Source organism: Ornithodoros turicata, chromosome 3 (assembly GCF_037126465.1).
Source record: "Ornithodoros turicata isolate Travis chromosome 3, ASM3712646v1, whole genome shotgun sequence".
NCBI classification, from domain to species: Eukaryota; Metazoa; Arthropoda; class Arachnida; order Ixodida; family Argasidae; genus Ornithodoros; species Ornithodoros turicata.
The window spans coordinates 1620448-1646093 of NC_088203.1; the positions used below are offsets into that span (position 1 = coordinate 1620448).

At 46.4% G+C, this 25646-nt stretch overlaps 1 protein-coding gene across 2 annotated transcripts in view; it reads right to left on the reverse strand.

The window, feature by feature from the left end:
- The window catches only part of LOC135387804 (neurogenic protein big brain-like), a 112518-nt gene that overhangs the window by 67772 nt on the left and 19100 nt on the right, over nucleotides 1-25646 (reverse strand). The gene's annotated exons all lie outside the window — the stretch shown is intronic.

Here is a 25646-nt window from a genome sequence, read left to right on the forward strand (position 1 = left end):
CTTCTGTGCTACTTGAACGGACAAGCTGGTATTCATGGGGGCTAGCGGTAGCGCAAGCAACCATAACAGCCTTGCTGCTGGAATGCCACAGGGTGCACTCTTAGAAATGAACTTCACCGCATAGCACGTTCCTAACCAACTATCATCTCGAATGATATCGTTATCTGCCCTGATTTGTTGAAAGCCGGAGGCTTACGCCTTTTTTGTGACACTTATGCTGTTCATAATTGTCACAAAAAAGGCGTACGCCTCCCGTTTTCAACAAATCAGGGCAGATAACGATATCATTCGAGATGATGGTTGGCTAGGAGCGTGCTATGCGATTAAGTTCATTTTTAAGAGTGTGGAGTATTGAGTCATATGCTCTTCGCCGACTTACCTAACATCCTTCCCCGTGGAGCTCGCGTCAGTATGTATGAGGATGACATCTGTATTTGGTCCTCTGGCAAGTAATGGCCAGCGTCGCAAGCCAGATTACAAAGTGCCATTGACAATGTAGTACTATACCTCACTGAGCGAGTGATGGATGTCTCCCCGGAGAAGACTGTGTATCTACCTCTCACTCGCAGGCTGCTATCTAGGTTCCATCTGCATATTAATGGGGCCGCCCTCAGAAGAGTGAGCCATCACCGGTTTCTTGGTGCTATTATGGACCGCACGTTGTCCTGGAACGCAGAAGACCGACCCTTAAAAGATCGTGCAGATGCTAGACTGAATGTGCTTCGACACTTTTGCGGTACTCGCTGGGGCTCAACGTGCCGCGCTCAGCTCGGTCTTCACTCATCCCTAATTCGACAGATGCTTGCGTATCACTCCTATACCTTGTCTGAGTTGTGCCCCTCTACTGAAACTATCCTGCAGCGAGTCCTGACTCAAAATGTAAAGGTATGCCTCGGAGTCCCAGCCGCAATGGCCAACATAACAGCCTTAGCCGAGGCGAGGGAACCACCCATACCTACACTTGGAAATGTTGAAGCCCTGCGTCACTACACTCGTCTTGTAACCCGTCATCGACATCACCCGCTTGCTAGGACACCCTCCGTCGCACTAACTCTGGCATCCATAGGCTCGTAATCCCGCTGCTTCATGAAATTCCGCGCCACAAAGCGCTGCGTATCCCAAACTGCCACCCATGTACCCTTCGTCAGCCTGATGGAACGGGTGATATATACCTGGTATAACGAATAAGGTATCTACTCCGACGCCAGCTCTTAAGCAGCTCACTCTGGAACATATACTACAAGGCATGCAGAAAGGACGATGGTTTTCACGGATGCATCCACCAATACCACAGATTCCTGCGCGTTCGTCATCCTGGGCTCCAGTGTCAGCCATGATGTGCGCTTATTGCACGTGATGTACGGCTGCAGAGCTGTAGGCTGTTCTCAATGCCGTCCAGTACATTGCCAACCAAGCAACACCTGGTGACTGGTCAATCATTTGCGGCCTTCAAGCACTACGCGTACCTGTGGCCTCCAGTGACCTTGTGGTCAACACCATTTTATAGTACAATGCCGCTGTCGCAAAAGAGCACACAACAAATCGAGCTCCAGTGGATCCCCGGTCACATCGGCATTGCTGGGAATGCTGCTGCTGACAGAGAAGCGCGTGATGCACACCAACGACATATCTTGCGCGAAAGATATATTTCACCTTTGAGGATGCGAAACGTATGTTGTGCGTCATCTAGCGTGGTTCAGTTCGAATTTCGCAGAGGCGACGTCGCCGCTGCGCAGAATTGACCCGGACCTGTTTACCGAATCCCTCCGCGGATGTCCCGGCCGCTCGAAGCTTTGCTTCACAGACTCCGACTCAATGTTCCATTGGCCAGCGCATTTCTGTCCAAGATATGCGCCTAATCATCGTCGTTGTGTTCAACGTGTGGCGTGCGTGAAGATTCGGAACATACTCTTCCCGAATGTGCGTCGTTTCTCACTGTACACTTCCAACTTCAGACATCCCTGGACCGTCTTGATAGCAGACCCTTTGACGTCGTGGAAGTGCTGGGCGAATGGTGTGTGTTCATCGTCATGGTGCACAGCTCTCACTCATCACCTTCGCTAAGAGCATAGCAGAGCTCTCGTCTTCCTAGACTTTTTTTTTTCTTTTTCTCTACTAGACCTAAAGTAGCTCGTCCTGCGGTGAGCAGGTTCACATCTCCATTTTTGTTTCTCCTACCATCATCATGATCATCAGCGAGACAACCTTACCATGGTGGATCACTTGGTGGTGGCAACCCAGCCGAGAACGCCACTATAACTAAGTGGCAGGGTACAAGTTGCTTAGAAACGTTGAAGAACCTTCGGCAGGATTACGCGCTTTTGCGACCACGCTACCAAGTGATCCACCCAATTCTCCCGGAGATTTATTGTGAGAGTTGCTTATTGCAGCAAAAATCTCAAGTCGGCAAACAGCGTTCTTGTGTACTGGACATCCTTTTACGTTTTTATGGTCTACACACAAATAGAGTTTCATATGTGATTACATTACCTTGAGAAGAGTGATATTCGAGTAACTTTTCCGCGATACCCATTCAAAGGGTCAGACTCGCGAGTTATTATCTATAATTACTGGACGGAGACGCCAAGAGTGATCCCAAGAGTGTCCGCACTCAATTACGAGTATTATCCCACCCGAACGAAAGGAACGTCTTCCCAATTTTCCCTTTCTCGCGGTATGACGTAATTTGGGCGACGGTAATGGGACTCCCGATATCGACGGCAGGTTGAGCAGGAGTGATGGCAGGCCCTGTAATGAAGGCGACAATTACAGAGAGTTGACTCCCTAAGGAGGACAACCGCCAGCTCTGAAATGAGATGATCCCCATCAAGTGTTAGGCGATAATGAGTTGGTACAAGAGGGGAAAGTGATCTCTGCACCTTTAGGGTGAAGAAGATACGTGAAAGGTAATGCAAGTCTGCAGACAGACAAGTCATGGTTAACAGCTTGTTGCTCGTAAATACCGTACAATGAGTTGTACGCGTGAGAGAAAGAGCTAAATTTTTAACTTTTGGGAGTAAAATGGCGGTAAAACGGCTCGGGGCGACGTCTGGAGGGAAATAATCCTCAGTTTGTCGAGCAACAGTGATCTATGTTCCCGACCGGCGTGCTGCTACTGATGGCTACATAGCTGACTCCTTTTGTTCTAGACCCAATGTTAAGGCCGAAACGCATGGGACGTTTTCCCCGCGTCAAAACGCCGCGCACACGCGGCAGCTCGCGCGGTGAGGGATCGCGCGCGCGTTTCCGACTGCCCGAAGCTCATGAGGCGAGACCTGGTTTTTACATCCATTACAACGTATGTCCCACAACGGAGGACGCCTGGTCACTTGAAGAACCAATATTTTCCTTCCCTCAAGAGTCCGATGCCGTCATCGTGGAGATCTCTGGTCGGAATGGGGTTATGTCTATTAATCCAGCCTATATATTGACGCCAGTAGTACTACTGATTAACCCTACAGCCAGGAAATGACGTCAAACAGACCTCACTGATATGAGGGCGGAGCGGCTGCGGCCTGGAGTGACGTCATACGTCCTTGATGACGTCATTTCCTGTTTGACGTCATTTCCTGGCTGTAGGGTTAATCAGTACTACTACTGACGCCTCCTGCTTTCGCTTCACCCTATCTGTCTCAGGTTTACGAATCACGTTTATATGCATGTGAGTTGCCTACTGAGAATTAAGCTTTCACTGGTTTGAGTAGTGTGTTCGTCTTCTCCCTTGCCCAAGACTCAGGCTTTTCACATTATGCAGAGAGAACACTTCATTTTATCTCTTTGCTATGTCCCGACTGGTTGTCGCTGAACGTAACTAAATGTCTGAAGTCGACAGAGTCCGGCGTACACCCTCCGCGCGCGTCGGAAAACTGGTCTCGTCGAGAGAGCGCGCGCACTGAAATCGTCGGAAAAACGCGCCATGCGCACTGGAGTCACAGTAGTAGGAGGGAACTGTAAAAACACACGCTGTTGGCTGATTCGGCCCGAAGTAAGACGCCTGGGACGCGTCCCCACGTTTACCCATGTCACGTGGCTCCAACGCGCTCAAAGGCTGCACGTGACGTCATGTGCACAAGCCTCATTCATTGGAAAGTTCCCCGTACCACGGTATGCGCCAGGATTATTGGCGAAGTTACCCCGTGTGTCCGTCCTGCTGATGAGTGTCTGCGTGGTGTAAATTGGTAGCGCACTTGATCGTCAATCACAGAGGTGTGGGTTCGCGTCTTGGCACCGGCACTCGCTGATTTTTCATCAACTGGCGTCTTTAAGATAAGAAACAGCATAGCGAGCGGACGTGGATGATTGATGGGCACTGAACGCTGACACATCATCTTGCGCGTGTCACGACGAGAAAGAAACAGAAATAAGGCGAGCTTTCTGGAAGAGTCATCAACATTGTCAGCTTCGAGAGGGGGGGAAAAAAAAGGTATATGGCCGCCAGATTGGACGTGTGTGAGGAAAGTGGGCCAAAGTTTCCTGCAGTCATGGAAGGGTGATGTAACAAAGTATTCGTTGCTGACTCCGTCTGCGTGATGGGAGTTTTGGTGCATCGTGCGCATTCGCCTTTGCCGACTCAAAGGCGATAGCGTGCGATGCAATAAAACTCCCTAATAGTGAGGTTTATACCCCTGTCACGCGGCATTTTCAATGCGGATTGAATACGATCCGCATCGAATTTCTCAAGAACGTTCGGTGCGCGATGCTGCTACATGGTCCAACTCAATGGGTATTGAAAGGTTGGCTCGTCGACAGGCGGCGCTAACAGCCCCTAGGAAGTACGCTGGGATTGACAAATACGTTCCTAAAATGTCGAGATTAACCGCATCCGCTTCCGCATTGTGGTGTTTACTAAGCCTTTATGGGGGGGGGGGGGGGGGGGGGGCGTGGTGTCGATAGTGGTCGAGATTAAACAAATAAGCAAACGCAGTCGCTCGTCACACGTATACAGTCAAACTCCTTTACAACGAACGCCTTTATAACGAAAAGACCGTTATAACGAACGTTTTTCGCGGCCCGGTCAGGCGCCCATAGGATTCAATGAATACTTCGGACATTTATAACGAATTCCTTTATAACGAATATACCGAAATAACGAGGGGGGTAAAAAGGTCAAAACAGAGATAAGGTTCCATGTGTACTCTAGGCATTATGTCTGAGGTGCGTTTTGATCAGAAACAAGTTGAAAGAAGACTAAGTCATTTTTCATTTGAAACATCCGTTTTAACGGAGTTACCTTTACAACGAAGATTTTCCGCGGTCTCCTGAAGTTCGTTATAAAGGAGTTTGACTGTACTAAAAACCGCAATCGTGAAATTCCATTAGCTTGTATAGCAACAACTGCAAGTTAACCTAATGTTTTTGTTTACAACTGCAAGTAGCTGAGTTCGAGGATGCCAATGGCGGTCTTCAAAGCCGTCTTGAGAATCTGAATCCCGTTTAACGAACTGGATCGGGTTAAGCAGGATCGGAGTTCGATCCTGCTCGAACGTGTCCGTGTATAGCAGCGCCGGATCCGCATTGAGCTCGAAGAGCATTGGCTCAATGCGGAACGAAACTATCCGTGTGACGGGGATATTAGTATAACGCACACTGTCACCTTTGAGTACGCGAGGGATAGCGTTGGTGGTGCTGCGCACGCGCAAAACACAAGCAGAATTTTGCGCACTGCGCAGAACCATCCCTTACGTACGCAAATGCGACCAGTGTACTATATATACTAATACCCCTGTCACACGGGCATTTCGATCCTTCTCGAATCCGATCTGCATCGAACTTCCCGAGCACGCTCGAGTTCTGACGCAGCTACACGGCCACTTTCAATGCGCATTGAATGGTTGACCTGTGCAAATGAATAAACGGAACTCATTAATTTCGCGTTTCCTATATAACAGCGATATTAGTGGTAATTTATCGTATACCGATGTAAGCATCATTTGTAGCTTCGCGCGCATGTCCGTCTTAAGTTATGACAGTTCACCGGGGTCGAGGATGCAAATGGCGGCCGTCGAGCCGTCTTGAAATTCTCAATCCTGTTATGGGAACTGTCTTGAGTCAAGCAGGATCAAAGTTCGATTCTGCTTGGAAGCGGCCGTGTAACACCATCCGATCTGCATTGGGTTCAAGCAGGTTCGGTCGAGCAGGATCGAAAATGCCCGTGTGACAGGGGTATTAAACTCCCTAATGCCTTTTGCGCAATCGTTGACGTTCCTTCGTTGGCAGTGTGGCCATCAAGATGCCTCCATGGATGAAAGAAGAAAGACCCGTCCCGTTTTCTTTTCAACACTTCCCGAATCAAGTAACAGGTCTCCTCTTATCATCATCATCATCATCATCATCAAGAAAGGCTGGGCAGCAGCAGGTGTGCGGCAGCGTTATCTCCCCCAAAGAGCAGAACACCACCTAGCGGGAGGGAAGCGATATTACGGGACTGATTTGAATGCGGCACCACAACGTGGCTGTCATTAGAGGAATCGATAAGCCAGGCACGTCTTCCGGCAGCCATCTTGTTCCACATCACTCCTATCCCTTCTTGGTTCCAATTTGCCAAAAGCGTACGTGATCCAGTCAAAACAGTCCAAGATGATCCAACCAAGATAACTTTGTATCGGTGCAAGAACGATGGCAAAGTGCCAGAGTGAGCCAAAAATCTAATAATTCCGGATAACTTTTTCGCCAACCTCTATAACATATTTATTTATTTATTTATGTATATACCTCAAATTGTCCCAGCTGGGGCATTACATGAGCGAGGGAGTTACAAAACTTGCTAACAGATTACCGCACGTAACAAACAAGATGAATGCGTATATATTTGCAGGGAGACACACTCATAACAAGCAAGATGAGCACGTACATATTTACAGTGAGACATAATGGATTCATGTATAGAGTCGACCTCTCACATTTTCCTTTATTTATTTATTTTTTCCAATATACGTATATTGAAGCCTACGAAGTACGTTGGCGGAGAAAATAGCTGAAAATATATTATGGTTGTTTTTTAAAAAAATAATCTTCAAGATTGACCATTTCGAGCGATCCGCTTCGTCGCAATTTTCAGGCCTCGTATCTTCGTAACCATTAGGGCCATGCAGTTAATTTTTCCACACTTATTGCCTATGTGATGCTGTACAGTTTGCTCTATCCTTTAAGGTTCTAGGTTTTGCAGGTGTCCAGATAAGAAATCGCAAAGCATTTGCGAAAATCACACTTTTTCGGCGCGTAACTGCGTTTCTGCAACTACAAGAAGGTTAACATGTGTTTCGTCAATCTGTGCCTGTGTGTTGTGTCGTCTGTTGACTTGTTCCCCGGCACGGGGGTTTTATCGCTTTCCCTTTGGAAGCAGTTATATCATGAACGGTGACTAGCGGCAACGGAAGACTGTTCCATTCGGTGGTGCATCGAGGAAAAAATGAGCGAGAAAAATGTGTAATGTTACATGAGAAAGGTTCACCTTGAAAGGGGTGATCAAGTCGCGGCGATATATACATATACGGCTGGTAACAGAAAATTGGGTCTCAATAAACTGCTACGAAAGAACTTATTATAGAGACAGAGCCTAATAAATTTCCTGCGCATCTCGAGGTCAGGTAGGTTATGATAAGGTCAGACATGTGATTCTCATGTAACCTGCTCCTATACACTAATTCATTCCTCGTGTCTGTTTCTAGAAGTAGCGAGCCTAACTTTGTCTGGCTAATATTTCCTCCTTCATAATATTCCACCCCTCCAGCGATCCTTGCGTTATTCGGGAAATTGCTCGTAGTCTTGACGAAAACCAGATTACCGGGCAAAATGAAGAACGTGTTTGTGTTTAAACAACGAAACATTCCGCCAATCCGCCATACTGGTGACGTGTTCCAGAAGAGCGATAACGGCCAATTGGAGAGCGTTTTTGTCGAGCAGGTTTCACGTTTCATTACGTCGCTTGATCATAGTGCGCGCTCACACGATTAAAGATAATCGAAGACAATAACTTGCGGCGTCGGTCTATAACGTGCAGGGTCTGGGGACGTCACCGACGTCACAACGTTGCACCGTCCAAGATAAACATAGAAGTTGATAATGTAAGTACATTGATGTCGTAAGATAGAGTTAATACCCCTGTCACACGGCAAAGTGAATGGCATTCCCAGCGAATGACAGTCGCACAGAATGTCATTCGTTTGTCTTACATCGAGCTACACGAAGAAACAGAATGTCATTCGCAAACGATGTCACTGTGGATAATTAAGACACCAGGGCCAAACATACGAAGCATTATGCAGGTACATTCGTTATATTTTCATTTCTTTTGGTGGAACTACCGAACCATTAGATTATTTCACAAAATCGTTCTTTTTGAAGGACATTTAATTGACTAAGTACCGCAAGCAAAGACAACAAAGAAGCCTATCTGCAGCGCACTTGGCAAAGTTGCGACTGGGAACGAGGGAAGTTCACCGAAAAACAGCGTTTAGCATTTCTTCCTTCGTGTCAGAAGTTATCAAATTCGTGATAAAATATTGGAGTGCAACTTTTCATTCGTCTTTCATTCCTTCAAACAGTTTATCTTGTTGTTTTTGTTACCTACCTACTGCGAATGTACGCTGTCGGTGCGAGAAGGAAAAGCGAATGAGTTCCCCGAACTCATTCGCTGGGCGAATATCATTCGCATGTATCGCCATTTGATTTCACCGTGTGACACGAAACGAATGTCATTCAGTGCGAATATCATTCGCTGGGAATGACATTCAGTTTGCCGTGTGACAGGGGTATAAGTTTACCTAAAAAATACAGGTAAATAGGTCGAAACGTATGAAAACCTTTCAACCCATAAAACACAAATCCTCGTTGAAAAACGGAAATTCTTGTTCTCCGCAAAACTGCCTTTCCTTTGCTGAGAAGATCTTGAGAAGAGCGAAACTACAAGCATACAACAGGAAACGAAAGACGACATTGACCTCCAAGCGACGCTCCCTGTGACGTCAACAGAACGGCGATGAGGACCAAGTGAAAGGAAGGAAAGGAGGGGAGCGGCCTAAAAAAAGGGGAGAGAGAGCTCCGAAAGAAGTGACCTTATGGTCACGTCCCTTAACCTTGATCATTTCAGCAACGTTCGCAAAAAAATCTTCTCACGTTCACGAGTGCGCATTTAAAAATTGTAAAAAACTGCATCGTAAATCACTTTTACATTCATCACTCGTTAAATACTGCCCTCACTTTCCCTTCTCAAGCATCGAGTTCCCGTTATCTCGTTTATTGGCTGGTAGGTATCCACACGACCTCATTCAAAGTACCGCTCGTCGTCGTCTTCTTCTACCCGTCGTCCTCTACGAAACCCACCAAGAAACCCACCAAGGAAGGTTGTGGTTTCGTACGTACACAACGGGGTTGGGCATCGCCCGAAAAAGGAGGCTTTCCAACATTACCAGGTGCTCTTCGAGTGCCACTTCAATTTATCGGCAAATGGTGCCGATGTGTCAACAATCCGAAGAAAGTGTTTCCATCCTGTACGAAGAAACATATAGACACCCTTCAGTTCCCTGCACCCGTAACGTAGTTTACTCCATCCCACTCCGTACATTGGACAAACTAGCCAATGCCTTAATGAACATCTTCTGCAACATCAAGCTAAATTGAAATCGGGAGACTCTGAGTTGCCCCTCAAGGAGCACACTCTTTGTTCCAACTGCAAACCTATTTCCAACCAAATGATGGTCATTGAACGCCACCACAGTCGCTATGGAAGGGAAGATATTGAGTCATTTCGCATCGAGAAGCCCGAGAACAATAGCCGGGATTAATAAATACGACACAAACATATCGAATTCAGTTGTCGAATCGAAGTCGCCCATCGGGTCGATTCGCTTAGGAGAGCGATGGTATTGAGAGTATGGTATTCGGGAATCTAAACTCCTGGGCATTCTCTGATACGTCCTATGCGCAACGATTAGTGAAGGAGCTGTTTCTTCTGTATTTTTTCATAATTTTCTGTATCCCAGCTCTTTGTATCTTCTTTTGTTTGCTTGAAAGTTTTAGGGAATAGCAAGCCCACATCGTGGCTAACTTTTCCCTTCTCTTTTTTTTTACTTTGCATTAAACATATCCCCCCCCCCCCCTCAGTGTGTGAAAAAACAGAGGTGAATCGGGACGTTGGATACGGATTCAAATATCACATGTAAGCAGAAGATCGATGGAAAAATTATGGGAAGGCCTTCGCAAGGGCGCGTCGTCTGCTCTGCCAGCAGTCGGGTTGACAAAATGGCGATATTACCAAGGAGTTCCCAGCCGTTTTGGATGTTGAACACTGAGAAGAGTTCATTCTGAAGTACGCCTGAAAATGCGGCGTAGATGCGAATGTGGCGGCGGATCACCGGAAACGGCAGTATTTTGTGGCCTCTGATTTTCCATCATGGGACAGTGTGATGCAATCTTCGCCTTGGACTCCATATTGGACTCAATGCGCTAATCATCCCTTCCAACAAGGCCGACTTTCTAACTGGACAAATTGAATGTCATTCCCAGCGAATGACATTTGCACTGAATGACATTCGTTCGGTGTCACCGGGTGAAACCGAATGACAATACATGCGAATGGGTTCGGGGAACTCATTCGCTTTTCTCTCTCGCACCGACAGCGCACCCTCGCAGTAGAGAGAGGCAGCAGAAACAACAACGATAAACCGTTTGAAGCAGATCGTCTTGTTGTTTATTTATTTATTTATTTATTTATTTACATACGTTGAGGACCCCCAAGGGGGTAGATGTTCGTGAGAGAACTGATGTTCTGAGGCTGGAACAACCCATACAAAGCCTCAAATTGCCTAAGAAATGCACCTTTTTCACATACGTGTCGTATCCTAGCGGCTCTCCAACGAACCATGCTCGGCGCGCGTCAAAACAAATCCACGTGGATAGCACAAAGGACCAAAACCGGTCCGGAGTGGGGCTGGCAAGGTCGCGCCATTCGTGCGGTCTCCCCAATGGTCCCCGCTTCTGTCGTCCCCATAGTGCGCCATCTAGTGATGACGGAGATAATCCTCTTCGGCGCCTCAAGGTCATACGCATGCGCATAGGCCATTGTGAAAAAGGTCCATTAACGATGAAAGATGGAAGTCACTGAAAAGGTTAGCCAGCTGTAGGACTCGAACCCACATCTTCTGGATTGCCGTCTTCTGGCGTCTGGACACCTTCTGCCGTTGACTCCATCTTTCATTGTTGTTCGTGTTCGTGTCCATGTCTCTCGCTGCTTTAAGATGCTCGTTTGACGAAATCAAAGAAAAGTTGTACTCCAATATTTCATCACGAATTTGATATGTTTTGACACGGAGGAAGGAAGGGTTAAAACTGTTTTTTTGGAGAACTATACCCTCGTTCCCATGTTGCCAAATTAGGCTTCTTACTTGTCTTTCCTTGTGATACTTAGCCAACAAAGCGCCGTCGAAAACGCAACGATTTTGTGAAATAGTCTAACGTTTCCCTGGAGGAGGAGGAGGGTCGTTGGGAGGAACCCGAGAGGTCTGCCTGCCTGATTAGGCGGCATGTTTCTCGGGAAGGGAAAGACGGTGGAGAGGAGGAAAGGGTGAAGTGGAAGACCGAGCGGAATTCGCTCGGGGGAGGATAGCTGCGTCCATGGGCCGACTTCAGGGGAACTGTGCCGGCATACGCCTATTACACATCTGAGGGAAACCCAGGAAAAACCCCAGACGGCACAGCCGGCCCGCGGATTCGAACCGCGGACCTCCCAGTCTCCAAGCGCACGCGTTACCGCTGCGCCACCGGAGCTGGTAACGTTTCCCTAGTTTGGAGAAAAACAAATAAAAATTGCAACTAATGTGCCCGTATAATGCTTCATATGTTCGGACCCATTAGGACGCATTGGTCCTAAGTGGAAGATACCCCACTCCCGCCAGCAGACGCCTCGGGCCCTGCTAAATGTTCCAAGTTGACTTTACATCAATTAATTCGTTGTATGCTCTTGGTCCCCACTGACTGGAACATTCTGCCCGAGCCTATAGGACACACAGTTAACGAGAGTTAGCTGTCCATATTTTCGCGATTTGTCGGAGTATCTCTTCAAAAATAACGTTTATTTTGAATGACCAGTATAAACGAGATTTGTTCTAACCAATGGAGTTAAAAATGAAAATTTTTCTTTTCTGTACAAAAATACAAAAATAATCGACCACTTTTTTCGTCTCGCCGTGCCTCACGTTCCCCTGCCTGCCACGTCGAATTGCGCGTAGCGGTGATAACATTCTAAACCCATAATATGAAAAAAAAAAAAAATTCATTGGAAGTCACAACTTGGTCTCAAACTAAAAGGAAATGACTACATGCGTAAGATCCTCAGAGTACGGAAGACTGCTGCGTAGAATACTGTCTGTACAGTTTGTTGTATCGCATCTGAAATATTGGTTATCTTCGTTATCTGAAACGTGAAACTGACCGCGTTGTACCGGAACATTCCGCGCAGCAAAAAATCGCGATTTCAAAACGCGCGCCAAACGGAACCGAAATATGCACGAAGTGTCGCGAAATCTAAACTTTGCCAAAAGAAAAATGCGTTACTTGTTTGGGGGGCAGGCGTTCTCAGGCGAGCTCATCTTGGTTGTCGTTTAAGCTAGATTTTATAAACTTTTGCTTTGCTCCAATTAAGCGAAAATTTCGAACCGGAAGTCCCAAAGTCCCAGCATGTCCTGTGTTGCGCTACCTCTTACAACAAAACCACCTATTACAGACAGCTTCACTTTTCGGTTGCAACTGCAACACAGCACATGCGCCGTACTGGTGACGTCATAGCTTGTCTTCTAGTAGAAGAGCGAGATTCCCCTGGAAACGGGCTAGTCTGGTTGGCTGCGAGGTCGACTGTAAAGTCTTTGAATGACTTAGCATTATTCATTCACAAATAACTATAATAAAAATATGATGGACATATGTGAAAGATCAAAATAGACAGCTAAAAAAGGAAGCCCAATGATTTTCAGTTCAAGACGCGACTTTTAGTTAATTGCAGGGAGAGGGAAACTTGAGTAACGCGAATCCGGTACCAGATAACGGTGAATGGATGTCCACTAGCTTTTCCCACGGAACAACAGTATGTAGAGACGAGATCGGTCAATGGAGGTGATCAACAATGCGACGAGATTGCGTCCGTTCCCAATGGACATTCCGGCCCATCGGTGGCCGAAGAAGAACAATGGGAAAGTCGGTGCTTAGCTGGCTTACGAGGACTGACTAAAGTCACAGAGTTTCATGTGTTCCTCGTAATTGGCGAAAGTGTTAATAGAAGGAATTTATATCTGGAGATCTTCAATGGCACGTGTTCAGTGCCACAACACAAACACAGTTTCGGAACAGAAAAATCTGATAACAGGATACAACTGCCTAAAAAGAGAACATTAGCTCCGCAGAAACACAACAACAGGAAGGCAAGTCGATGGTCAGGTGGTGATGGTCATTGTTGGAACAGCTAAGAAAAATTTCTTCTGCTCTTCCGGGTCCCTGGAACCGGGGACCCGGAAAAACAAACATGCCAACAACAACAACAACAACAATGAATGATGACGATGAGATGGGGTGTTTCACCGCGGTTGTGCGGTACCCTACCCCATTGCACGTGAAACATTATGTGAAGATGATGAAGGAAGGATGAAAATACGAGAAAGAACTAGAGGCGTCTGGAGCAATTCAGTGGACGACAGGAAGTCCATGAACAGGTGAAGAACCCGACGATGGAGCACAGGATCTTCATAGGGGCCAATGAATGCAGCTAAACTGAGCGACCTCTTGCCGATACGTGTAAGCTCATCACAGAGTATCCGCCTTTGCGGGCAGTAGAGTGCACATTCCGTTTGAATGTGCTGGTGCTCGCTACGACACCGCAGGTGGAACAGAGGCTTGTGTCACAGCATCTGATCGTGCACTTGAATTTCGGGGTGAAAGCCACATTGAGAGGGAGTCTACGCAGGAGGGAGGAAAAATGGCGTAAACATGCCAAATGAGTATGTTAGGGTGTCGATTGTGTTTCTTTCGAGTAAATAGAAACTCTATAGAAAATCAAGGTGTAATGATCTTTCTCAACAGAAAGTCAAAAGAATTTCTAACGAGTTCACCACACAGGTATTTCTAATGATACCGGTCAAAAGACTCCCTATCGAGTTTCAAGTGACAGTATTGTTGGATGCAGTATATGCACCAGATTGTCTGTGCTCTTTCACTTCTGTAGCTGGGTCATTGCACACTATATGATCCAATGGTCCTGCTCGACCCCCCGGCAGTTCGGTTCCCAAAAATATACCACGGATACCCTGTGCTGCAAGTAGGCATTCCCAAAGTCCTACTAAAAAAATATTGAACCGCTCTCGAGCTGCGCTCGGTAGAATTTTACGAGGAACACCACAACAAACAGTACTCCGAAAGAGGGAGCCGAAAGGACAGGTGGACTTTTCCATCTTGTAAGTAAGAGGCTTATGGCCGAGCATGTTGATCAGCTCAGAACTATGTTCCAAAAGTAGCTCTACAGAAAAATGTCCCTCATTAAGAATACAGATTTCAAGTAACATTAATTCTGCTTGCGTTGACTTGTTTAATAGTAATATGAGAAGTGTCCAATCAGCTCTTCGCCGCGCATGTGAACTCTGATGTTTGTATAAGTATGGCCAATGCGAGCTGCTCTTTCATTGTGCTGTGAACGTTTAATTTTATTGTATTAATACATTCCTGTGTTGTGTGTTTTTATTGTGTACTGCTGGTAAGGCTTTAGGCTGTTAGTAGACACATATAAATAAATAAATAATAAATAAATAATAATAAATAATAAAGTCATTTGTTTCTCAATTTTTTCCTCTTTCATCCGTCAAAATGGCTCACGTTGCACCGCTATTTCTTATATGTTTTGCGATTTTTTTAAATAGCGTCGGGTGGAAAACTAGCAAAATATTGAGCGTAGCCAGACAGCATATAGGCCAACATCGCTTCTATCGCGATTTTTTTTTTTTTTTTTTTTCCTATCGGGTTTGTATTTCTCATTGCCCGTGTCCCCCATTTCAACGCACAAGTTCAAAAGACCGCTGTTGTCTGAATCACAATACTCCGTTAACAAGCACGTCGTCCCCACGCCTTCTATAGAAGAGCAAATTCCTCCTCAAATAAAATCCCGCCAATCAAAAAAAAGACGTCCCGCAACCACACTCGCGACGAGGGTGCACCGCACGGTGGCCGCCCCATACTTAATGACGTCATCCGTGCAGCGTCTGTCAGCTCCTCTGCCTCGTTCGTTCGACGTAATGTGCGAGGTAGTAGCTTGTCGCGTGCACGAGGAATATTTTCGAGTCGCGTTCACTGGGGAGTCCGCTCACCAACGACTGATGCGCAGTGAGAGGGCGCTGCTGACAGCAAAATGATGAATCTGGATTTCGGGAGAGGTGTGACAGCTGGTTGGTTGAAATGGCAAACGGGGTACCTTGCAGAGACATTATCCAAAAGAGCGTCACCGAAGGGACACAGATGGCGCTGCGCGCGGAGGGGGGGTTAGGGGGAGTTGGCGTGGGAAACAGTGCGAAAGAATGGATCAGAAATCGATGCTAAATTTCGCGGTGGCGACAGGTTGAACTGCGAATGCGCCATTTTAATCTTTTTGAGAGGTCGTCCGAAAAAAATGCGCGGGAACTTTACAGTCTTTTGATTTCGCGTTTAATAAGAATGAGTCAAAAGGTCACTCGGAAAAGATTGAGAAGTTGTAGTGGGTGCTACGAGAAAACCTTCAGGTTATACCTGCGGTTTATCTTTTTTAAATTCAAGTTCTTTCGCAAATTTATTTTATTTTTCCATTCACTAAACTATATAATCTTTCGCAAATACCCGAGATAAAAATAGGAGTGAAATCGGGCGTTATTATGCGTCCGGGGGGTTAAAGCTGACGCTCTTTGTTTTTTGTCTTATATTCGACCTGTTTTGTGGCCTTTTTCACGAATAAGTGCCGATAAATGCCTAATCGGCACTGGTACCAGGTCGATGGAGGGTCTGGCACGTTAACTCTCCAGTTACCGAGGCAATAGTTCAAAAGGCCATAGACCAAATACACCAACGGGCCTCAACGCAGTGCACAATGTACACTGTCTTTAGGACAGTAGCCGACAAACACGGAGACTCCAGAGTGTGTCGAGAAGGTCGCACGATGAAGGTCGCATGATGAAGATCGCAGGACGGCGCGATTCTCGTGCGACTGATCAAGTCCACACGAAAGACGTCGTGCACCGCTGGAACCAGAGAGCCTATACCTGAAATCTGATCCAATGCTTGTCGCTGTATAAATCGACCGCAGCTTGTGTTGGGGGTAATGGAACTGCTTGCAGTACATGATGGAAAGTAAACTGTTCTGAGGTGTGATGGGCCAAATGACAGCTCAGGAACTATGTAATACGCGGGAGTGATGCGCCCATGGAGGTCTTTATTCTCCCTTCAGTGCAATGAAGCAGATCCAGACTGGTGCAGTTCACGGGCTTGGCCGTATCCGAAAACCCGGCCGGGTCGAGTAATGCTTTCTTTTCGCGGGCCTGGACTGGGCTCGGGTGTGACCAGTATGGGCCCGTACATTGCCGGGCCTAGATCGAGCTCGAGTCTGTGTTACCCCTCCGTTAGTTAGCCAGTGTCAAATTTCACAGCCTGATACACTGGGTAGCCTATAAATTTATCGGGCACGGGCGGGGCTTAAGATGAGAAAGTCCTTCGGACTTGGGCCACACCCGGGTTAGGTATGTAGCCATCGAGCCGGGCCCGGGCGGTAAAATAAAGTATGACCGGGCTCGGGCTCGGGCAGAAATGCGGCCTGTGCAGACTGAGTTGTCGAAGCACAACCCCTGACACTGATTTCTTGGAAGGAAGACCACGCGCACAGCAGGAGCCTGCAGGGACCATGGTGTGTTGCTTCAAGCGATTGTGTCTGGAGATGAGGTTACGACGGGGCAGCACGGTTTTGTTGCGCCATGAGGTGGGTGGCCGGCAGCCAGCACATGTGGCGATCTCAGTGCAGTATATAGACTCGCTCATCCTGATCACAGCTATAGGTGACTCTAGCCGTCCTCTATTATCTGTGAAGCATGGACGTCATCACTGCTCATCCATTTTCTTTGTCCCGAGTATCGTGTTGATCGTATCGCCATCATCACTGACCTTTGAACCGACCATCTGGAAATGATTTCGCCCGACATAAAAGTGCCGTCCTATATCGCCAAAGCCTCGTTCTGTGACAGGCGAAAAAAAAAACGAGAGCTTTGCAAGGAGGGCGTTCCTTCCAGCTCCCAGCAGCTTCTAGCACTCAGCCGCTAAAATTAGCGGCCGTTCATGGTAACGAACACTGAGTCGTATTCAGTTTCGGGATAAACGCTCGTATTTTTGTCGTTGTTTGGTCGTAACGCCGTGGATCCGTTCATCGTTGCTACTTCCGACGTCACGTCAAAGACTCGTGGGTTCGAATCGTACCACCGATTGCCTGGGTTTTCCATCTATCCACAGCTCCTTCGTAATGCTAACGAACTTAATTCGCTACGTGAATATGGCTCTCCGACCCCAGCTATACTTTTTTCTATGCGTGGAACACCCCCGCAACACATACATCGTCGGCAACACAATCTGATGCTGATGCCACAAGATAGACCTATAGGGGCCGACACCGTCACCTTTCTAGTGTGGATAACACGTCGGCCGATGTTCGGAGTTGATAGTTCTTTTCCTTAATTCTTGCGTATATTCACCTGAAGATCACTTGTGCCGCGATGGTACGGCACTGTTCGGTTGCCCAATGCCCCACCTACTGCACTGAACGCGGAATGAACTTGTAAAAGCAGACGACGCGAGGAAGCTATCCACACTACGGTAGTTCATCGTTTCTCCGCAGCGTGCCGACACCGTTCGATCTCGGAGATCGGAAAAAAGTCACTTGAATGTTGAAAACATGACTGCTCTCTCGAGTAAGATAAGCCCAGTGTTGCTGATACCTTCGTATCAGACGAGGAAGTTCTTGAGGCGTCATAGATAGCGAGAGACGGTTTCGCGGCGCGGAAACATCTTATCTCGTCGTTTCCAGTTCTTTGCGAGCATCGTAAGACCAACGGTTAGTATATCACCACGGTAACACTACCCAGCACATGTGCTTTCATACTGTTACTATATCAACATGATAAAAGAAGTTATAGCGAGTATTTTTCTTCGCTCGATGTTTTGGACTCGGGCCTATTTTGTAAATAAGGCTAAATAAATCTTCCGCAAACTTTCCACACTATCTCGAAAGGCGTTTGTGGAAGAAAATCCCTCGTTGGGGCGCAATATCACGTTTCGGCTGCGGCACTTGTGAGTCTCGGGATATCACGCACGAAACGTGACTCTCTGGTACCCTAAAGGAAGCGACGTGATCGCATGACAAACAGTGGCGGCGTTTCATTGCAGACGACAAAAAAGCTAACGCTTCGTCTGCAGGAAAAGTGAACGACAGTGAGCTGCTCTGCTGCACCGTGCGCTGCTGGAAGAAAATAACCTTCTTTCGAACTTTCTCTTCTTCTCTCGATCCAACGGTATCTAGGCAACGTACACTCTGTACTCGAATACCTGAAGCAAAGAAGAAGGAAATGATATACGAGAGCATTGTCTTAAGTTAAGGCGCAAATACATTAATAAATATCAACGAAGATCTAACACGAAAGAACGTAATGAAAATGGGGCTATCGATTCTCGAGCTGACCAGCTTTAATCAGATTAGGGCGCATTTTCTATCGATGTCGTCCGCCTTGTATCTCTCCACGCGACATAGGGAATATTACAGGATGTCGGATTCCCAACGCAATTAGGAGGCGAGGAATATTCATCAGCGCAAAACAGATTAAGTAGCTGTCGAGAAGAAGTGGGAGTCATATAGTCGAGTCGTTCGCCAGAGCACACGCGGGATCGATTGATGAATCCCAAGGTTGTGGGTTCGAACGCAGCACCTTAGTTGCATTGCACACGTTGTTTAGACACGAGAGGCGCGCTGAGATTTGAGTGTACGTTGGAGATCCCTCAGATGGGCAATATATCGTCTATCATGATCATATAGCGCTGTCTCGCGACGCCGCAGTTCATCGTGCGAAGTTACCCACATTTTTTTTACACATTTCTGTGGAAGCACTATAGAAAATTTTATACGCAATCTATTTTTTATACAAAATGCTTAGTGGCGTAGTAATCACTGTGGGTACAAATGTGTATTGGGGGAAAAAGGATTTATTTTCTACGTGTCCTAGTTGACGACATCAAGAACCTCGAAGCTGCGGCGCAAGAGGAGCGAAGGCCATTCCTATTGGCTGTCGTAAGCACGTGACCAGCTCACCGGCGGAGACACCTGTCATGGCGTCACAGCCGCACGAGTTCCTGTATTCACGGAGCCGATTTTGTCTATATTAGCCATTTTGCCGTCACACTTGGAATGCAGGTTCACACTGCCCCAATTACGTCACAGCACCGCGCACGTGGAATGCAGCCTACACTGAGAAGGGAGAGGAACGCATCTCGCTCCCATGGACAAGTTGTGCGACGGGGACGCGCAGGAGAGAGTGAAAACCTCACGTGAGGATACACAGTTATGCCGTCCGAGTCTCAAACTGTCTCGCCGTCCATTTCTGAAAGCGAATTTCATATAACGGAGTGATGAGAAAAAATATTTTTTGGAGTCAAATCCTGTTGTACCTCACCAAGACGTAATCCCAACAACAACGACAGATAAATTAATGATGATTATTTTTTTCCCCTGTTCAAGACGTACCAACTTGCCCACTTCACTGCCTTAACTAAGATTTGATAGTTTTGAGCATTTGGTGCTAATGGGCTGGTGTGGAGGATGACGAATGGGAAAATTCACCAGATGAGGTGCGGGCCGCACCTCATCTGGTGAATTTCTGGTTTCTGGTGAATTTCTAGTTTTGAGCTTTCGGAGTAGTTGGCTGGTTGTGAGCACGTTCTCCCCTCCTGCCTATAAGTTATAGGCAGGAGGGGAGAACGTGCTCACAACCAGCCAACTACTCCGAAAGCTCAAAACTACTTTTGATGAGCATTTGGTGGTTATGGCTAGTTGGAGGTTAGGGGCATTTCGTGGATACGAGGCCTAACCAGTGTATATATATAGATTCAGTGGGAAAACGAACGAAGAGAGAGCGAAACGCACTTAATTAAGCGACTCGAGCCACTTTTCTACAATACAACGACCAGTGAAACTCGCCTCAACTCTCTCGAAGCAACTAAAATATAGATCGCTTTGGTAACCCCGTGTGTGTGTCAGCTGCTCCAAGCAGAACGTCCTCTACCAGACGAAGACATAGAACCTCGTTTGTTAGGAACAAAATATATAGAGAGATAGATAGATAAAATGCCTCAGAGAAGAAAGGCTGTTCTCTCATTATATAGAGGAATCCCCGTTCGGGCATTATTTGTAACGAGCGCTCTTTGCGTACACTTGGAACCAACCTCGGAGAAGACATCTGAGGATATAGGGGAGTCAACTCTCGCTATGTCTTGGCTATACCAAAAGCCGTTTTATTTGTTAGTTGCTACTAGCGCGCACATAGGTACGTTGACCAGACTGTTCTTTTTCTTTCTTGTTTTTTGATACTACACTCTTAGAAATGAACTTCATCACATAGCACGCTCCTAGCCAACCATCATCCCGAATGACAACGTTCTCGCCCTGGATTTGTTGAAAACTGGAGGCGGAGCCTATTTTGTGCCCATTATGCACGGCAGAGAATAGGCTCCGCCTCCCGTTTTCAACAAATCGGGGGCGAGAACGTTGTCATTCGGAATGATGGTTGGCTAGGAGCGTGCTATGTGGTGAAGTTCATTTCTAATAGTGTAGCAGATATGAAAGGAAGATCTCAGCCCAAACTTGCTCACCTTGCACTTTCATTTCGTCATTATCGTTTGCGTCGCTAAGATTAGGAGTTATCCCGGGACCACACTCTAAAAACAGAACTTCACCGCATAGCACGTAGTGCGCCAATCATTGTCGCGAACGATAGGGTTATCGCTTTTGATTCGAGGAGAGGGGGAGGCGTACGCCTCTTTGTGGCAATTACCATAATTGCCATCCATAATTGCCACAAAAAGGCGTACGCCCCCCTCTCTCTTCGAATCAGAAGCGATAACCCTATCATTCGTGGCAATGGTTGGCGCACTACGTGCTAGGCGGTGAAGTTCTGTTTTTAGAGTGCACGCTCCCGAAGAGGTTGCTTGATAAGCAAAGAGTGCGAAAGTGAGCATGGCTGTGTAGATTCTGCACTCTAAAAACTGAACTTCACCGCATAGCACGCTCTGCGCCAACCATTGCCACGAATGATACGGTTATCGCTTCTGATTCGAGGAGAGAAGGAGGCGTACGCCTTTTTGTGTCAATTTGGATATATGATAATTGACACAAAAAGGCGTACGCCTCTATCTCTCCTCGAATCAGAAGCGATAACCCAATCATTCGTGGCAATGGTTGGCACAGAGCGTGCTATGCGGTGAAGTTCAGTTTTTAGAGTGTGGGAATGGACTGGTATAGCCTGTCGCAATGTTCCATTGGCTGTGGAAAGATGCGAGCCAGGGAATCTTGAAACCAATCATGATGAACCAGCACCGGACAGGGAAGAGGCGACGGAATGTTTAGATTTTTGTTTTTCATTCGGGGTTCGTCGTCTGCGGGGCAAAACGCCGTCCCAAAAGTAGGCTGGTGGGACAGCGGTACCCCGACCCTAAATCGGGACGTCATCTGGTCATATTATGTTACAGACATAATACTAACCGGTTAGTAGACATCCATTCGTTGGAGACACAGCCTTTCCAATGCGCGAGTCCATGAACCTTTCATATTTCATGTGTAATAACTATAATAAACCAGGTTGCAAGTTGCGACTTGAAATGCGTTCGTTCAAATTTTTCTCTGTGTCGCAAACCAATGGACACGTTACCTCCAGAGCGTCGAACCGAAACGTTTTTCGGTTTGTTTCGGCCATAAAGGTTCAGTTCCGGAGTTCAGATGCTGTAAACCGGTTCGGAACCGGTTCGAGACTCTAATATGCTACAAAATTAGAAATTATACAAGATGTCTTAGTTCCGTTTTTTATTTCTCTTTTTCCACCAACAGGACCCCCTTTCATCCCTTCCCCGAACAACGTGCCGCTCGAATCCCCATATTACCCCCTACCACACAGCAACCCGAACCTGAACCGGTATCCCAAACCGGTAACTGAAGTTTTTAGATCGGTTCGGGTCCGGTTCCAGTTAAAAATTCCGGTTAATTCCGGTTCGGTTCGACGTTCTGGTTATCTCCATAAAAACAGGTCGTGCCTCGTTATCTGACAGCTTTCAGTTAGACATGAATCAGGTCAGGTTGGCGGAATGAGCAACATACCGGCAATCCACGATAGATTTTTGCAGCGCGCGCTTCTTAGTGGTTGCTACGGGAATCGATATGGAAATCAACTTTGACAGAATGGCGTAAATGCAGGCCAGCTGGTGGATAAATTCCATGATGGGCAAGCCTGAGCGATGGGCAAGACACGCAAACAAACACAAAGGCTTCGTGTTTGTGTTTGTTTACGTGTCTTGCCCATCGCTCAGGCTTGCCTGTCATGAAATCAACTTTACTTCTATTTACGCTTTTTTGTTTTTTGTGCGTTCAGATTTCGCACGTGGACTCTCCTACACTGTTGCTTTTGATGTCAAGTTTTGTGGTGATGTTTTCATCTATTCCGTTTCAAAATATATAGATTTGTGTAGTTTCCCTTTCTTCTTTTCTGAATAACGCGTCCTGGAGTAGCCAGTCCCGAGCGAGCTCGGGACTAACGTCTCAATTTTTTTCTTTTACAAATCAATCAAACAATCTATTTGTCATTATAATTTCGGAGGCACGTATCAATAAATGTAAGCGTGAGACCGTTAGTTATTCAGCTAACAAATTAATCTACGAAAGAATGATAGGTACACTCTTAAAAATGAACTTCACCGCATAGCACGCTGCTAGCCAACCATCATCTCGAATGATATCGTTATCTGCCCTGATTTGTTGAAAACGGGAGGCGTACGCCTTTTCTGTGACACTTATGCTGTTCATAATTGTCACAAAAAAGGCGTACGCCCCCGTTTTCAACAAATCAGGGCAGATAACGATATCATTCGAGATGATGGTTGGCTAGCAGCGTGCTATGCTGTGAAGTTCATTTCTAAGAGTGTACGTACCTGAAATGAGTCCACGAACAATTTAAGTTAAATCAAGCATGAAAACACGGAGATGTTTCTTTCGCAAATATACTTCATTTCTCGCTTTCCTTAATAATCGGGAAAACGCCGATCGTAAAATATTAGCGGGTCCACTAAAGCTTCGAATCACGCATCAAATTCCCGGCGTTCACTTTCCCTCGTACAGACACTCGGATCCTAACGCTAACGCGGAATTGAAGAAATAATAATAATAATAAAGCCAGTCCCTATTCGCTCCTTAAAAATAGTCCGCTTATGCAGGCCCTAATTTCCCAATTATGCTAGTATACCTTTCCTTGTTTCTGCCGCAGGCTTCATTAATTGCGAGCGTCGGGGACGTACGTTTCCAATTACGTGAAGTCGGGTAAACAGCGATTGCGGAACACATTCTACTCTTTTCCGCGAAAGGAGGTATAACAAAAAAAAAAAGTATGGAAGGCAGCGCCATCGAACGCGTGTAGTCGACTGACGGGGAATTCGATTACCGAACGGACGACGTTAATAGCATTCCGATTGAAGCACCACTGGTAAAGAATGTCGGAAGTTGGCATATCTAATTGTTCCCACTGTGTCCCTTGAACGCTGAGTGTCAGTTGGAGGCCATTGTTTAAAGGTACTCTTTGAGGCGGGTGCTACGTTCTCGTGCACGTCACAGTGATTCGTCAGAAAGGAGTACCGTAGCCGCAGGTGTGTAATACCCCTGTCATACGGGCATTTCGATCCTTCTCGAATCCGATCTGCATCGAACTTCCCGAGCACGCTCGAGTTTTGACGCTGCTACACGGCCACTTTCAATGCGCATTGAATGGTTGACCTGTGCAAATGAATAAACGGAACTCATTAATTTCGCGTTTCCTATATAACGGCGATATTAGTGGTAATTTATCGTATACCGATGTAAGCACCATTTGTAGCTTCGCGCGCATGTCCGTCTTAAGTTATGACAGTTCACCGGGGTCGAGGATGCAAATGGCGGCCGTCGAGCCGTCTTGAAATTCTCAATCCTGTTATGGGAACTGTCTTGAGTCAAGCAGGATCAAAGTTCGATCCTGCTTGGAAGCGGCCGTGTAGCACCATCCGATCTGCATTGGGTTCAAGCAGGTTCGGTCGAGCAGGATCGAAAATGCCCGTGTGACAGGGGTATAACGCGTGCACTCAGAAACTGTAGCGAACAGGCATTGCACGTTATTCGTCGCCTTTTTCTTTTCCGGACGACCCTTGGCCAGCGTGAATACTGTTCGAAAAAAGGGGGATCACGGACATGGGTGGGTCGAAGGAGCGATTCGAGAAGGCTGCCGGTTATTGTGAGGAGACCGAAATCTGTTATGACACCACCTTTTACAGATCGGGGTTTTTTTAATGGCTTCCAGTAAACATTTCAATTTCAATTTCAGTCAGGCTTGACAAAGGCTCCTCCATTATTTACAATTGTGCAGCCATTATAAGAAGAAAGGGTTGGCATGCTTTTTATACTATATATGAGCAAGTATTGACTAAGTTTAACCAGATGCAATATATAAAACAATCTAAGATACATCAACAACAACAATTATATAGGCAGTGACAAGCATTGATAACCAGTACGTAAACAAAAATTTTAACGCTTTCTACAAAATAAAGGAAACAGTAATGATATTAGCTACATATCTAAGAAAAAATAACAAAGTTCCCTTGTGGTGATCAGTGATGAGTAAACGTCTTCAGTGTAATAGTTAAATAATGACGATGTGGTGTACCTTTATGATTGTCTGCCGTAATTTGTCCGGCGAAAAGGGACATGCCATTCTTCCCTTCGAAGCAAATAGTTAGAAGCTCGCTTTTTAAGTTGAGATAATTGCGAGAAATTTTCGTCGTTATTTCGAATGGTGGTTGAGAAAGTAAGGATTTGCTTGTAGTCGTGCAGTTTGGTTAAAGATCGGAGGAATAAAAAGTGCTTACAGTCGACGGCTTTGATGACGTCATCAAGTAAGAGCTTAGGGTCTCTCCCAACGGTATGGACGTTAATACATAATAGTGCACACTTTCTGTGCACTATTAGGTATTTTCACCTCAGCGGCATGGCGTTATACATAGCACATTCCGCTAATTTTCGATCATGCGCGCTATATACAAGAAAACGCGGCATACTTTCCAATGTAATTTAGGTGGACATCATTGGAAGATGCAGACTACATTTTTTACTACCTACGATTATGTCTCGAACTATGTGACTTATGTTTTGGCTACAAACAACCGTATTAGCTCGACTATCGAAGGCTAAGCATTGGCTACATCGATTTTATGAACCTTAATGCTGTTGGGATAGACTCAATACATCAGACAACGACGTTCCTGTAAGTTTAATGGAAACAAATTCCCACGCGAGCGAGTCGACATAATCCATTGGGCAACATCCTTCGAACTCG